The sequence below is a fragment of the Mandrillus leucophaeus genome, unplaced genomic scaffold (genome assembly GCF_000951045.1).
Source record: "Mandrillus leucophaeus isolate KB7577 unplaced genomic scaffold, Mleu.le_1.0 Scaffold860, whole genome shotgun sequence".
NCBI lineage: Eukaryota > Metazoa > Chordata > Mammalia > Primates > Cercopithecidae > Mandrillus > Mandrillus leucophaeus.
The window spans coordinates 292527-306181 of NW_012109364.1; the positions used below are offsets into that span (position 1 = coordinate 292527).

A 13655-nucleotide genomic window follows, 5' to 3' on the forward strand; every position below is an offset into this window, starting at 1 on the left:
TTTGTTTCAATGTCTCAGATCAAAAAGATCTTCAAGTCTAAGGTTGCTGAATTGGCCTGGCATTTTTAGCACGCATAATTCTGAAGAGAATGACCATTTTGAAAAGCTATAGTCTTTTATCCCCTTTTATATCAGGTTTATTTTATCAGAGAAATAAAAGTAGAGAGGTTTTACTCATTTCAGGGAATGCCTTAATAGTATTCTAATGTCTATTCTGATGATAAAAATGAAAAATTAGAGATAGGAGGAATTGCTAAGAGTGTTAACTACAGTGAAGACTGTTGAGACAAAGTGTACATGCAACAGATTTTGTTTTCAATTTTAGTTATTTTTCTTTTTTCCCCCTCACATTCACTTCATTTCTGGAAAGCAAGTCCTCTCCAAATCTGCTTGACACCAAGTCTTCAACACAGAATTACTTTCTTCTGTTTTATTAAAATAATGTTAGCACCTTTAATGCTAAAGTTTTTTCTTGCTTCATTTGTAAACATAAATAAATACATAAAGTTATGTGTAATTGTATTAGTCCGTTTTCATGCTGCCGATAAAGACACACCTGAGACTGGGCAATTTACAAAAGAAAGGGGTTTAATTGGACTTACAGTTCCACATGGCTGGGAGAGCCTCACAATCATGGCAGAAGGCGAGGAGAAGCAAGTCACACCTTACATGGATGGCTGCAGGCAAAGAGAGAGCTTGTGCAGGAAAACTCCCGCTTATAATAACCATCAGATCTTATGAGACCTACTATCATGAGAACAGCATGGGAAAAACCTGCCCTCATGATTCAATTACCTCCCACCAGGTCCCTCCCACAACACATGGGAATTCAAGATGAGATTTGGGTGGGGACACAGCCAAATCATATCAGTAACTTTAGTAAATTTACAATTAATGTTTAGGCAAACTATACTTTTAATATTTCAAAATAAACATTTTTATTAACTCTAGTTTTGTACAAAATGATTACAAAGATATATACTAGATTATATAATTATATATAATACATAGTAAATATATACTAGATAACATATATCTAGTATATTATAAAACACACAGGTATATATTCCTTTGAAACATGTGTTATATAACTTCAATTATATCTACACTTTTCCTTTTTTATTTTGCTGGAGGGTAAATCTTTCTTTTGATATTTATCGTCCAAAGGATATTATATTGCTTTACATTCTCACCCTCTGAACCTCACCCCACTCTACCTTTTTCTCTCCAAATAGCCATATTGTCTTTGGATACATCAAAGAAATCTGGATATACCATAAAGCTGATAGATGAGGAACATAAATAAGAGGCTCCAGAAATATGGCACCATAAGATTAACACAGGGACCACCAGTGACCCTCAAAAATAAGACTTCTTTTTTAAATTAAGATTTCCGTAACAATTATTATGTTATAAATAATTATATCAAAAGCCATTTGAATTATTTTACTTATTTCTTTTTTAATCCAATTTAATTTCATAACTCAATTACTTTAGAATGCTGATACTAGGAATTTGCAGTTGAAGAGATAGCACATTTCACCAAAAACAATCCGAGGCTTATGGTATTTTACAAGCAAAGTTTTTGCATGAAATTTTATTAGTTCATTTTGTTGAATGTACCTTCTTGAATTTCAGGGGCCATTGGTCATGTGATAGAAAAATCTTTGACCATTGTGTTGTAGTCTTCATGAACAAATAATTTTATGTTTTTGTTAAGTATACTTATTGCTAAATGACATGATTTTTTTTTTCTTTCCAACTTTTATTTTAGGTTCTAGAATACATGTGCAGGTTTGTTATATGAGTAAGTTGCATGTCTCTGGTCTAGTGTACAAATTACTTTGTCACCCAGGTAGTGAGCACAATACCAAATAGGTAGCTTTTCAATTCTCTTCCACCTCCCATCCTCCACCCTCAGGTAGGCTCTGGTGTCTACTGTTCCTTTCTTTGTGTCCATGTGCACTCAATGTTTAGGTCCCACTAATAAGTGAGAACATGGAGTATTTGGTTTTCTGTTCTTGCGTTAATTTTTTTTAAACTGGATTGTAGAGTGGAAAACACGTTTATTAACATTCAAACTCCCCTCATACAAGGCCATATAAAAATTGTATAAGTATTTTGATTATACGTTAGTCTACATTTTCTACATAATTACAATGATGTATAATATAATTTAGCTTTTCATAATACATTGTTTCAAGACATCATTAGTTCTGTTAAACATAAGTCACTTACTTTCAAATCCAATACTTGAATAATTTCCTCTGTGCATAGTTTAGCAGGGCTAATTAGCATAAGATGCCATTTATTAAGAGCTACATGATCTGAGCGTTAACAGTTGCTGAAGTTTGGTATTTTTATGCAGCATTTTCTTTTCGCTTTGATAACAATACCACAAAACTCTTAAGGATACTGAAATTTAGTAAGTAAAGTTCAGAGACATTACTTTAGTTATTGAATCAAATCTCCACATAACACTATAGTAATTAAAACGCTAAAAAAAAAAAAAGTGTTGAAATCTGCACTGGTATAGACTGCTCCTGTCAGTATGAGACTCTTTGGAACAGAAAGGGAAAAGACTGCTTTGAGCTTCTTTGTGCCGATAGGAGGAAAGACACTGAATTACCTTGTTGCCTCTCACTAATGATGGAAGGTCGGGTAAATGCCAGAACATATTCCAACTCAAAAACTCTAGGTAACTTTATGGAGGTAGAAGCTGGGTTATTTCATGCTAGGTAGCTGTAGCACTGACCTCACGTATAAAATGCAAAACACTTAAACACTGTGATCTAGGTCTTAATTGAAAGCTATACTGAAGACTTTTTGTTGTTGTTGTTGTTTTGGCTATACTTTCACTCCAAAAGAAGAGCTGAAATGATGCTTAAGTTACAGCACCAGTCTATTATTATTAGTGAAGAAGTACACTCTTGCAGATAAACACCAGATCAAAAGTCCTTTTTCAGCAATTTTATTAAATTGTAGAATACTAAAAAATAAGTTATTTCTATGGAAATCTTTGAAGGGAGTAAAAAAATCAAACTAAAGTATATACCTAAACATTTTAAAGGGAAATAAACCAATCATCTTCTGAAAGTCAAACAGTATTTGCTATGTTGTAATCCCATTCACTATTAGGCTGCAACTGGACCACAACATTATGTTCATTAGTTTCATTTTCTTCATCACTACTGTTGGTATCTTCATTGTCATTTTCCTCATAGTCTAAAGATTTGGTCATATTCTGATGTGAGCGGGATTCTGACAAAGCCCCAAATGACTGGGCACTGACAGAAGCTAAAGGTCTAACTAAAGGAGTATGTTCTGTCACTTCATTTTATTCTTGACTACCATCTGTGTCAGAGTCTGAATTGCCTTGAGAAGGAACTTTTTGCTTGCACACTGGACAGGTTTTTTTGGTTTTTAGTTAGTCAAGGGTCTACACACTTGCAGTGATAAGCATGGGAACAGGGAAGGATTCTGAGCTTGTCTCCATCTTCCTGCTCATCTGAACAAATGGCACATACATCATACTCATCTCCTTTCTTGAATTTATGTATAGGGAGTTTCTTAAGTTGATCTTTATGAAGTCTGTTTCTTCTAGCTCTATGTCTATCCTGGAAAAAATTTGTGATCCAATAGAAATGAAAGCATATTTCCATAAAACAAATGTCCATGTCAGCTTTATTTGTAATAGCCAAAAACATGAAAATGACTATAAAGATGAGACAGATGCCCACTATGATAAGGAAGGCAATTAGGTAGCATTCCAAGAGAAGACTAAATTCTGAAATTAAGATAAGGTGGCCCCCTTTTTCATATGTGAATTCATCTTTCAGAGAATTAGCTGATGATTCACCAATAAAGACAGATGGAATGTCAGTTGTCTTTAGTACCTCAATGTCGTTGGATTCCATGCTAATGAGGTCAACAGAATCAACATCATGAACTATGGCTGCTTTGTATTCTGCTCTCTGTGCATTTAAAATCTTTGTATCAAAATTATACTCAAGTCTTCTGATTAACACAATGAAAGTGCCAGATGAATTATCTTTTACTGGTGGAGGCACTATGGGTTTACACGCATTCTCTGGTTTTGAGTTAATCAAAAAACCCTTTAAACCTTCAGCTGGAAGTCTATAACCAAATCTTGCAGGAAGGTCATCAAATGTCTGAGATGTATTTTCAAAGTTATATGCTAAAATGTCTGCTTCTACAGGCAGTAGGTTTAAGAATGCAAAGAGCTGGACAGTCAAGATGGTGTAGACTTGTGTGACTGACAACATAAGCATCCCTGTGGAGAGCAGCATCTTGTTGTAAAATCACCTGGAAGTCCAGCCCTCGCAACACAAACAGTCTTGCCGGCCACGTTGCAGGAGAAGTCCCTACCTTGACTTCATGACTGAATATCCGCACTGACCCCGCAGCCCGGAGTAGGAGCAGGGATGACAACACTTCTTGTGTTAATTTGTTAGGATAATGGCCTCTAGCTGCATCTTGCAAATGACATGATTTTGTTCTTTTTTATGGCTGTGTAGCATTCCATGGTGCTTATGTACCACATTTTCTTTATCCAGTCCCCCACTGATGGGCATCTAGGTGGATTCCATGCCTGTGCTTTTGTGCATAGTGCTGCAATAAGCACATGCCTGTGTCTTTTTGGTAGAACAGTTTATATTCCTTTGGGTATATACCCAAATATTGGATTGTTGGGTCAAATGGTAATTCTGCTTTGAGCTCTTTGAAAATCCACCAAACTGTTTTCCAAAGTGGCTAGGAACTAATTTACATTCTCACTAGTAGTGTATAAACTTTCCCATTTCACTGCAAACTCACCAACATCTGTAATTTTTTGACTTTTTAGTAATAGCCATTCTGACTGGTGTAAGATGGTATCTCACTGTGGTTCTGATTTTCATTTCTCTGACGATTAGTGATGTTGAGCATGTTTTCATATGGTTGGCCACATGTATGTCTTTTGAGAAGTGTCTGTCCATGTCCTTTGCCCTTTTTTTTTTTTTTTTTTTTGAGATGGAGTCTCGTTCTGCCAGGGTGGAGTGCAGTGGTGCAATCTCGGCTCATTGCAAGTTCCGCCTCCCAGGTTCAAGCCATTCTCCTTCCTCAGCCTCCCAAGTAGCTGGGACTACAGGCGCATGCCACCCTGCCAGGCTAATTTTTTGTATTTTTAGTAGAGATGGGGTTTCACCATGTTAGTCAGGATGGTCTCGATCTCCTGACCTTGTGATCTGCCTGCCTTGGCCTCCCAAAGTGCTGGGATTACAGGCGTGAGCTGCAGTGCCTGGCCCCATTTTTTAACACGACTGTTTTTTGGCTTGTTGATTTGTTTAAGTTCCTTATGGATTCTGAATATTATACCTTTGTCAGAGGAATAGTTTGCAAATATTTTCTCCCATTCTGTAGGTTATCTGTTTATTTTATTAATAGTTTCTTTTGCTGTACAAAAACTCTTTAGTTTAATTAGGTCCCACGTGTTAATTTTTGGTTTTGTTGCAATTGCTTTTGGAGTCTTTATCATGAAATCTTTGCAAGGATCTATGTCCAGAATGGTATTTCCTAGGTTTTCTTCTAGAATTTTCGCAGCTTTATGTTTTACATTTAAGTCTTTAATCCATCTTGAGTTAATTTTTATATATAACGTAAGGAAGGTGTCCCATTTTTATCTTCTGCATATGGCTAGCCTGTTATCCCAGCATTTATTGACCAGGAACTCCTTTCTCCATTGCTTATTGTTGTCACTTCTGTCGAAGATCAGATCATTGTAGGTACATAGCTTTATTTCCGGGTCCTCACACTTGTTTCTTTGGTCTATGCCTCTGTTTTTGTACCATTACCATGCTGTTCTGATTACTGTAGCTTTATAGTATACTTTGATATCAGGGAGTGTGATGCCTTTGGTTTTAGTTTTGTTTTTTGGTTTTTCGTGTTTTTTTTTTTTTTTTTTTCTTGGAATTGCTTTGGCTATTCAGGCTCTTTTTTGGTTCTATGTGTATCTTGGAATAGTTTTTTCTAATTCTGTAAAAAATGTCATTGGTAGTCTAATAGGAATAGCATTGAACTGTACATTGCTTTGGACAATGTATTAGTCCATTTTCATTCTACTGATATCTGAGACTGAGTAATTTATAAAGAAAAAGAGGTTTAATGGACTCAGAGTTCTACATGGCTAGAGAGGCCTCACAATTATGGGAGAAGGCCAAAGGCAAGTCTTACATGGCAGCAGCAAGAGAAAATGAGAGCCAAGCAAAGGGGGAAACCAGTTATAAAACTGTTAGATCTTTTGAGACTTATTCACTACCACAAGAACAGTATGGAAAAAACTGCCCCCATGATTCAATTATCTATCACTGAGTCCCTCCCACAACACATGGGAATTATGGGAGCTACAATTCAAGATGAGATTTGGGTGGGTACACAACTAAACCATATCATTCCACTGTTGGCCCCTCCTAAATCTCATGCCCTCACATTTCAAAGCCCATCATGCCTTCCCAACAGTCCCCCAAAGCCTTAACTCATTTCAGTATTAACTCAAATGTCCACAGTCCAAAGTCTCATCTGAAACAAGGCAAGTCCCTTCCACCTGTGAGCCTATAAAACCAAAAGCAAGTTCAGTTACTTCCTAGATAAAATGGGGGTACAGGCATTGAATAAATACACTCATTCCAAATGGGAGAAATTGGCCAAAACAAAGGGGTTAAAGGCCTCATGCAGTCTGAAATTCAGTGGGGCAATACAATCTTAAAGTCCAGAATGATCTCCTTTGACTCCATGTCTCACATCTGGGTCATGCAGATATAAGAGATGGGTTCCCATGGTCTTAGGCAGCTCTGCCCCTGTGGCTTTGCAGGGTACAGTTGCTTTTATGGGCTGCTGTCGAGTGTCAGTGGCTTTTCCAGGTGCATGATGAAAGCTGTCAGTGGATCTACCATTCTGGAGTCTGGAGGATAGTGGCCCTCTTCTCACAGCTCTGCTAGCCAGTACCCCAGTGGGGACTCTGTGTGGGGGCTTCAAGCTCACATTTCCTTTCTGCATTGCCCTAGCAGAGGTTCTCCATGAGGGCCCCGCCCCTGCAGCAAACTTCTGCCTGGACATCCAAGCATTTCTATACATCCTCTGAAATCTAGGCAGAGATTCCCAAATCTCAATTCTCGACCTCTGTGCACCCACAGGCTCAACACCACATGGAAGCTGCCAAGACTTGGGGCTTGCGTCCTCTGAAGCCACAGACCGAGCTGTACCTTGGCCCCTTTTAGGCATGGCTAGAGTGTCTGGGATGCAGGGCATGAAGTCCCTAGGCTGCACATACCGGGGGGGCCCTCGGCTTGGCCAAGGACACCATTTTATCCTCCTAGGCCTCCAGGCCTATGATGATAGGGCAGACCATGAATGTCCTATGACATGCCCTGGAGACATTTTCCTCATTGTCTTGGTGATTGACATTTGGCTTCTCATTACCTATGCAAATTTCTATAGCTGGCTTGAATTTCTCCTCAGAAAATGGGTTTTTCTCTTCCTCCACATCATCAGGCTACAAATTTTCCAAACTTGTATGATCTGTTTCCCTTTTAAAACTGAATGCTTTTCACAGCACTCAAATCACCTCTTGAATGTTTTACTGCTTAGGAATTTCTTCCACCAGATACCCTAAATCATCTCCCTTAAGTTCAAAGTTTCACAAATCTCTACGACAGGTGCAAAAGGTCACTGCTAAAACATAGCAAGAGTCACCTTTACTCCACTTCCCAACAAGTTCCTCATCACCATATGAGACTATCTCAGCCTGGATTTCATTGTCCATGTCATTATCAGCATTTTGGTCAAAGCCATTCAACAAGTCTCTAGGGAGTTCCAAACTTTCCCACATTTTCTTGTCTTCTTCTGAGCCCCTTACACTGTTCCAACCTCTCTTTGTTACCCAGTTCCAAAGTCACTCTCACATTTTCAGGTATCTTTACAGCAGCACTCCACTCCTGGTACCAATTTACTGTATTAGTTCATTTTCATGCTGCTGATAAAGACATACCTGAGACTGGGTAATTTACAAAGAAAAAGAGGTTCAATGGACTCACAGTTCCATGTGGCTGGGGAGGCCTTATAATCCCAGTGGAAAGCAAAAGGCATATCTCACACACAACAGGCAAGAGTGAATGAGAGCCATGTGAAAGGGGAAATCCCTTATAAAACCATCAGATCTCATGAGACTTATTCACTACCATGAGAACAGTCTGAGAGAAACTGCCCCCATGATTTAATTATCTCTCACCGGGTTCCTCCCGCAACACATGGGAATTAAGCAAGCTACAATTCAAGATGAGATTTGAGCAGGGACACAGCCAAACTATATCAGGAAGTATAACCATTTTAACAATATTGAATCTTCCTGTCCATGATATGGAATTTTTTTTATTTGTTTGTGTTGTCTCTGATTTCTTTCAGCAGTGTTTAGTAATTCTCATTGTAGAGATACTTCACTCCTCTGGCTAGCTATATTTCTAAGTATTTTATTCTTTTTGTGGCCATTGTTAATAGGATTGTGTTCTTTACTTGGCACTCAGTTGGGATGTTATTCATGTATAGAAATGTTACACATTTTTGTATCATGACTTTGTATCTTGAAACTTTGCTGAAGTTGTTTGTCAGATCTAGGAGCCTTAGGGCAGAGGCTATGGTGTTTTCTAGGTATAGAATCATATCACCTGTAAACAAAAATAGTTTGGCTTTCTCTCTTCCTGTTTGGATGCCTTTTATTTCTTTTTCTTGCCTGATTGCTCTGGCTAGGAATCTGGTACTATGCTGAATAGGAATAGTGAAAGTGGGCATCTCTGCTTTGTTCCAGTTCTCAAAGAGAATGTTTCTAGATTTTGCCCATTCAGTATGATGTCAGTTGTGGGTTGGTCATAGATGGCTCATTTTGAGGTATACCTAGTTATTGAGGATTTTTAACATGAAAGAATGTTGAATTTTATCAAAAGCCATTTCTGCATTTACTAAGATGATCATTTTTTTGTTTTTAGTTCTGTTTATGTGATTAATCACATTTATTGATTTGGGTATGTTAAACCAACCTTGCATTCCAGGAATAAAGCCTGCTTGATCATGGTGGACTAGCTTTTTGATGTGCTGCTGGACTTGGTTTACTAGTATTTTGTTGAGAATGTCTGCATCTATGTTTATCAGGAATACTGGCCTAAAGTTTTCTTTTTTTGCTGTGTCTCTACCAGGCTTTGGTATCAGCATGATGCTGGCCTAATAGAATGCGTTAGGGAGGGAACCCTCCTCCTCAGTTATTTGGAATAGTTTCAGCTGAATTGGTACCAGCTCTTCTTTCTATGTCTGATAGAATTCAGCTGTGAATCCTTCTAGTCTAGGACCTTTTCTGGTTGGTAGGATTTTTATTACTGATTCAATTTCATAATGCCTTATTGATCTGTCCAGGGTTTCAATTTCTTCTTGGTTCAATCTTAGGAGGCTGTACATTTCTAGGAATTTATTCATTTCTTCTAGGTTTTCTAGTTTATGTGCATAGAGGTGTTCCTAATAGTTTCCAAGGGTTTTTTTTTGCTTCTATAGGGTCAGTGGTAATGTCCCCTTTGTCATTTCTGATTGCATTTATTTGGATCTTACCTGCTTTTCATTATTCTAGCTAGTAGTCTATCAATCTTATGCTTTCAAGAACCAACTGTTGGTTTCATTGGTCTTTGTATGGATTTTTATGTCTCCATTTCATTCAGTTCAGCTCTGATTTTGGTTATTTCTTTTCTCCTACTAGCTTTGGGATCGGTTTGCTCTTGTTTTTCTAGTTCCTCTAGGTGATGCTAGGTTGTTAATTTGGGATCTTCCTTTTTTGATGTGGGTGATTAGGTGATTAGTGCTGTAAACTTTCCTCTTAACCCTGTTTACAACAGATGAGTTTAGGTCCTAATATATCTGTTTTAGATCTCAAATATCTTTGATAATTTTCTGTCTCACTTATCTAATACTGTCACTGGGGTGATTAAGTCTCCTACTATTATTGTGTGGTTATCTAAATCTCTTCATAGGTCTCTAAGAACTTGATTTATGAATCTGGATGCTCCAGTGTTGGATGCATATATACTTAAGATACTTAAGTCTTCTTGTTGAGTTGAAACTTTTATCATTATGCTATGCCCTTCTTTGTCCTTTTTTATTATTATTGGTTTAAAGTCTATTTGTCTGAAATAAAAATAGCAACTCCTGATCTTTTCTGTTTTCATTTGCTTGATAGATCTTCCTCCATCTCTTTACTTTGAGCCTATGGGTGTCATTGCATGTGAGATGGGTCTCTTGAAGACAGCATACAGTTGGTCCACGCTGCTTCATCCAACTTGCCACTCTGTGCCTTTTAAGTGGGACATTTATCCTGTTTACAATTAAGGTTAATATTGACATGATGTGGATTTGATCCTATTATGTTGGTTTTGGTTTCTATGTAGACTTGATTACAGTTGCTTTATAGTGTCAATGGTCTATGTACTTAAGTTTCTTTTTGTGCTGGCAGTAATGGTCTTTTTGTTTCCATGTTTAGCATTCCTTTAAGAACCTCTTATAAGGCAAGTTTAGGGGTGATGAATTCCCTTAGCATTTGCTTGTCTGAAAATTATCTTATTTCTCCTTAGTGTGGCTGGATATGAAATTCTTGGTTGGAATTGATTATCCTTAAGGATGCTAAATATACATCCCCAATCTTTTATGGCTTGTAGAGTTTCTGCTAAAAGTCTGCTGTTAGCCTGATGGGATTCTCTCTGAAGGTGATCTGCCCCCTCTCTCTAGCTGCCTTTAATATTTTTCCTTTTACTTTGACCTTGTAGAATCTGATGACCATTTCCTTGGGGATGGTCATCTTGGATAGTACCTTGATGGGTTCTCTGAATTTCCTGAATTTGAATGTCAACATATCTAGCAAGGCTGGGGAAATTTTCATGGTTAATATTCTTAAGTATGTTTTCCAAATTGCTTGCTCTCTCTCCTTCTCTTTCAGGGATGCCAATAAGTTATATGTTTGGTCTCTTTACAAAATCTCATATTTCTCAGAGATTGTGTTCATTTTTTAAAATTCTTTTTTCTGTGTTTTTAAATGACTGAGTTGATTCAAAGAACTGGTATTCAGGCTATGGGATTCTTTCCTCAGCTTAGTCTATTCTGCTGTTAGTATTAGGTTGGTGCAAAAGTGATTGTGGTTTTTGCCATATAAAAGTAATGACAAAAACTGCAATTACTTTTGCACCAACTAATACTTCTAATTGTATTAAGAAATTATTGTAGTGAGTTTTTCAGCTCTATCAAATCAATTTAATTATTTCCTAAAATGGCTATTTTGTCTTTCAGCTCTTGAATCCTTTTACTGTATTTCTTAGATTCCTTAGATTGGGTTTCAATTTTCTCCTGAATTTCGACGATCTTCATTGCCATCCAGATTTTGAATTCTATGTCTGTCATTTCAGCCATTTAATTCTGGTTAAGAACCATTGCTGGGAAGCTAGTGCAGTCATTTGGAGGTAAGAAGACACTGGCTTTTTGAGTTTCCAGAGATCTTGTGCTGGTTCCTTCTCATCTGTGTGAGCTGATGTTTCCTTAATCTTTGAAGTTGACATTCTTCCAGTGGGGCTTTTTGCTCTTATATCCTTTGATGCCTTTGAGGGTTTGACTGTGGTATCAGTTGGGTTTAGTTCATTGACTTTATTTCTTAATAATTTCAGTGGGCCAAGGCTCAGCTCAGCATTTGTAGGCTGTGTGCTCCAACCCTGGGGGCTGAGACCAGGCCCACAGCTTTTTTTCCTGGCTCCTTGAGGTTAAGTACCTTCTGTGCTAAAAGATCTGAGATGTTGCTGCTGGCAACACCACTCTGATGTAGGGGGTGCCTGCAAAAGCACTTCATTATCGGGGGATGCAATAAGGTCAAAGCACATGCAGACAACAGCAGAGCAGCAGCAGGGTGGTGGACTGTGCACATGCATGTGCTAGTTGTAGGACAGCAGCAGTGCAGTTCACACACACATGTGCATACACCAGCAAAGTGTTGGGGGAAGGCTGCAAGCAGATGCACACTGGCTGGGTCCATCTGCAAAAGCTCTCTCATGGTTAGGCAGTGTCTACCAGCAAACAAGCTATGGTGGTGGCCACTGAGAAGCACCCCAGTTAGGCATCTGAGGCTGTGCTGTAAGTGAGTGCAGCCTTGCATGAACCCTGGGAGAGACCAGCAGACAAGGGACACCCAAATCAGACTGGCTCTGTCCCATGTGGCAAGATAGACCTGTTCTGTCCAGGTCCAACAATTAACAAAGGCCAAAGCTACCTGAAGGAGCATGGCAAGCCTTGGGGGATGGGTGTCCCTGTCCATGCTCTACTGCAGCTATTCCTGAGCCAAACTATGTGAGCTCCATGCAGGCTGGACTCCTGTTCCTGCCAACTCTCCAAGCAGCTCTCCCTGCCAGCTCAAATGTCCACGGGGCCATAAAGTCTCCTGCAGCTAGGATTCCAGAGGTCTTTGGTAAGAATGGGCCAACTCCATACCTATTTAACTCACATTTTCCGCAGGGGCTACTCGGGATCAGAAACGAGATCTAGTGCCCAGCAACCCAAAGCAGGGTTCCCAGCTTCTTCGTCCTTCAGTCTACCATCCGCATCATCCTCTGTCCACATTCAATGCCTTCCTTTCAATAACCTGCTTGGAGTGTGCCAGTTTTCTTGCTGGTCTGGTCCCCCAGTGGGGGAAGCTCTTCCTGGCTGTGCCTAGTCGGCTCCTCTTTTTGATTACTCTGAATTTAAAACATAGTTTTGATTAGAAAATTGAATCCTTCATTTAGAGTAGTTACAACATTTTCAGTTTGTAGACCTCCATTTAGGGATAGTTGTAAGTATTTCAATTTACAGATACAAAAATAAAAAGTATAGAGTGGCTAATAGACAACTAGGATTTATACTTACAGTTTTGCACTCCATCTCCCGTAAATTTTGGAGTTTTCGCTTTCATAAACATTTACTAGTGCCCTCTGGTGACAATATATATAAGAATAAATATGTGTAACACAGGCTCCTCTTCTCATAATGTTGCTTTTCTTTAGAAAATGGAAATTGAGATTATTTAGATAAAAATGAAACTGACTTCACTCTTCCTGGCCTCCTTCCACGGAATGAAACATGTGAATTTATATATTTGCCTCTTTTCCATTGGTTTCTATTTCTCATAATTCTAAACATTGAATAATCAGCTTGGAAATTATGCAGCGATACCAAGAATATTCCCTTGTACATCTTATATCTTCAGCTTTTGGGGTTTTTTTCAGCCTACTTTCATCTTTTTATTTCCTTCATGAGGAAAGGAAAGGACAGGAAGGCATAAATGTGCTTATTTATATCCCTACTTCCTTTCATACTGCAGAACACCCACTGACCTAAGGCTACCCTCATATGAATACATAGCGTCTATTTGCAATGCACCTCTCCCCCACTCCCTGTAGTCCAGTCTGAATCTGGTCTAGCAACAACAACAAAAAATGCCTCAGAGCTACCACAAATGAACAGTGGCTACAATTCTGATGGAAACATTATAAAAGATTTTTATTTTTTTGTCTTTCTCTAATAAAGATTCTTCTTTTAATATTTAAAAAATTCCA

At 38.4% G+C, this 13655-nt stretch overlaps 1 pseudogene across 1 annotated transcript; it reads right to left on the minus strand.

The window, feature by feature from the left end:
• Nucleotides 1-2839: 2839 nt before the first annotated feature.
• On the minus strand, nt 2840-4451 carry LOC105531069 (annotated as a pseudogene). Its single transcript, XR_001004734.1, has 2 exons — nt 3706-4451; nt 2840-3630 (listed from the first exon to the last, which is right to left on the minus strand). The product of XR_001004734.1 is annotated as an E3 ubiquitin-protein ligase RNF13-like (transcript).
• Nucleotides 4452-13655: the final 9204 nt, after the last annotated feature.